Below are 2,896 nucleotides of genomic sequence, written 5' to 3' on the forward strand. Positions count from 1 at the left end.
ATTTCACAGCGTTAAATCAGAGCTGCTGCTCCGATGTGGCACAACATTGGCCCGGGCTCCAGGTGTCCAAAAGAATTTAAAGCAGAGCTGACCTTTGTGAGAACCTGGAGCTGGAGCTTCCTGGCCATGATTCCTGTCCAAGGGTTGTTGATCATCTGTGTCAGCTGTTGCCTTTGTCCACACTGTAAGTGACAGGAATAGTCTTTCACAATCATACACTCAACATCTAAATAAATACAAAGAGGTTAAGACTAGGTCTAGGACATCATACTAAAATTCAGACTTGAAATTGTATAGTCCAATCCACATTAGTCAGTCTGCAGCAACAAGTGGAGACTTCAAGAATCCACTGCACCCAGCCAAGAAATAGTCCCACCCATAACCAAGCATAAAACCACAAATTGTAATTTTTACTCATTGGTTTTTGTATGAATCAAACAAAAAAGATATGTGTTGATTAGTGAGCTTTAGAAGTGCTAGCTAGTTTTTTCCTCCATTTTTAGCCTTTATGCAAAGCTAAGCTAACCGCCTGCAGCTTTATGTTTAATACACAGTCATGAGAGTGGTATTGACCTTCTCATTTAAGTCTTAGCAAGAAACCAAATAAGCGCATTTCAAACTGTTTCTTCAAAGGGAAAATTTGCCTCTTTTTATGTGTATGTCCAATCAGTGTTGATAAATAAGTCGCCCGAAAGTTCCTAAAATAAAGTTTTTTGCAGCAAAATCTGACTCATTTGATACATACAGTGGCAAGGAATAATGTTTCCCGTTGACACTGAATGGACATCCTGGGGCGCCTGGTAGCTCACCTGGTAGAGCTTGCGTCCCATGTACAAAGGCCTTATCGCAGCGGCCTAGGTTTGATTCCAACTTGCGTACTTTTACTGCATGTCATCCCTATGTCTCCCTCTCTGTCTGTCTCTCCCCACGTTCCTGTTTCTCTAAAGCTACTATCAAATAAAGTTAATAAAAGTATATAAAATATCACAAAAAAAAAACAGATTGCACATCCACTTTATCATCTCCCTTTAAAGATGGAGGATAAATTGGGGCTGTGTGGCAGCAACGTCAAATCATCAAACTGAATTTTCCCAAGAGGGATTAATAAAGTACTTGTTCTTCATACTAATGAGTAGTGTCTCTGCAAGGAAGTACACAATCACAAAGCATCCCCATTTTGAGACTAAACTAAAAACACTTGCATGGTCCCTATTTTACTCTCTGTTGTGACTAAACTACTGTTAAACTACTGTAGTCGGAACAGATCATGATCATTCATTCATTCTGATTCTAAAACTTGCAAATATTAGAAACTAATGCATGTAAATATTTGCAAATTGCCAAAAATGTACACACCACCACATCCCTCCAGGAGCCCTGCACAAACAACAACGTGCAAAGTGGTTTGTTGTTTTCGAAGAAGGGTTGTGAATGTCACTGACAGAGTAAAACACTTGTGATGTCTCATGAATTAACCTTTTAGCTCAGGTTCAAGCAGGAAGTAGTTTAACAGTCACATGGACTAAAACTCTTATTCCCAGTTATTATCCAGCGATGTTACTGGGCTTTGTTTGCAGGCTCTCTTGAACATTAACTGAATCCAGCTAAGGAACATCTAAACTAGCTTACCTGTTTCATCTTTCTCTGCTGTCATTGGCCTGTTTATGGTTCCCTGATCTCTATATAGCTATCATTCAAGGGCATTTGCGACAGCTGTAAATACCAGTCTTACAAGCAAGTGGACATAAAGATGATGTTTTTGTGTTCTACAGGACAGGACACACAGACACAAAGTTTTTTTTGGACTGAGTGCATCCAGTTACATTCAGTCAGGGAGAAGTGCTAACAACTTCCCTGTCAGTGTCCTGTAGCTGACCATCCTCCTGGCAACCTCGCAAAACTGAGGTGCTCCATCACACCAGCCTAAGTAGATGAGGCTGGATAATTGGACTGTGTCATTCTGCTACAGCCAGAGGGGTGTTTTCTAAAGCCACTTCATCTGCGACCACACCTGATTAAGAAGAGGAATGCCTTTCTCCCCTGCAATTTACTATGGATTGACCATCATAGATTATATAATCCTGCAGTGAGGAGAAGAAGGGAGTGGTTAGAGGTGCATTCATTATGTGGCTTCAACTAAGTAGTTGATCTATGTTTGGCCTCTAGAGCTTGGGTGAATAAACCTTTACCTGCTCTCCCAGTTTTTGCTTACCCTGGTCCTTCACTGCATTCATTCCAAATTGATCTAATCGCTCAATCCAAGTCTCTTTATTAAATTAGGCATTCTGTACACTTTGGCGTCTTTTGTGGTTGACATTTCCAGCAAAACTAGCAGATCTGAGGAAACAAAATGTTTGACATTTATAGCCTTAAAGAGGAAGTTTACTAGAGCAACATATGTTTCAGAGCAGTGGTTCCCAACCTGGGGGTCAGGAACCCTACTAAGGGTGACCAAAGCTTAGCAGGGAGTCACGATGCCTCCTTGATTTTAGGGGTGTAAGAAAACTTAGAAAAATATACGCACTATGGCTATATATTTGTTCAATTCTGTGAAGAAAACTAAATGAAAATGTTATTTTTAATGTTTAGATTATTTAAGATCTAAACTTAGAAGACCTGAACACAAGCTTTATTCACAGAGCCTACACTCTCTGATAAACAGCATCACCCTGAGAAGACAACACTGGAAAAAAAAAGCCTTTTAAGTATGTATGATTGTTAAAAAATCTCATCTCTGATGCAATATTCACAGGAAATCACCAAATTCATCCATTTTTACATAACTCCATAAAATGTCACCTAGTCACGGGCCGTCAGTTTACACAATGATACTGTTTGAGAGTTAACAGCTATGCCGCTGCAAATCTAAAACCTGCTGGAGAATACATAGTAGCTA

Source organism: Morone saxatilis, unplaced genomic scaffold (genome assembly GCF_004916995.1).
Source record: "Morone saxatilis isolate NCDOM2014 unplaced genomic scaffold, NCSU_SB_2.0 Contig4, whole genome shotgun sequence".
Lineage (NCBI taxonomy): Eukaryota > Metazoa > Chordata > Actinopteri > Moronidae > Morone > Morone saxatilis.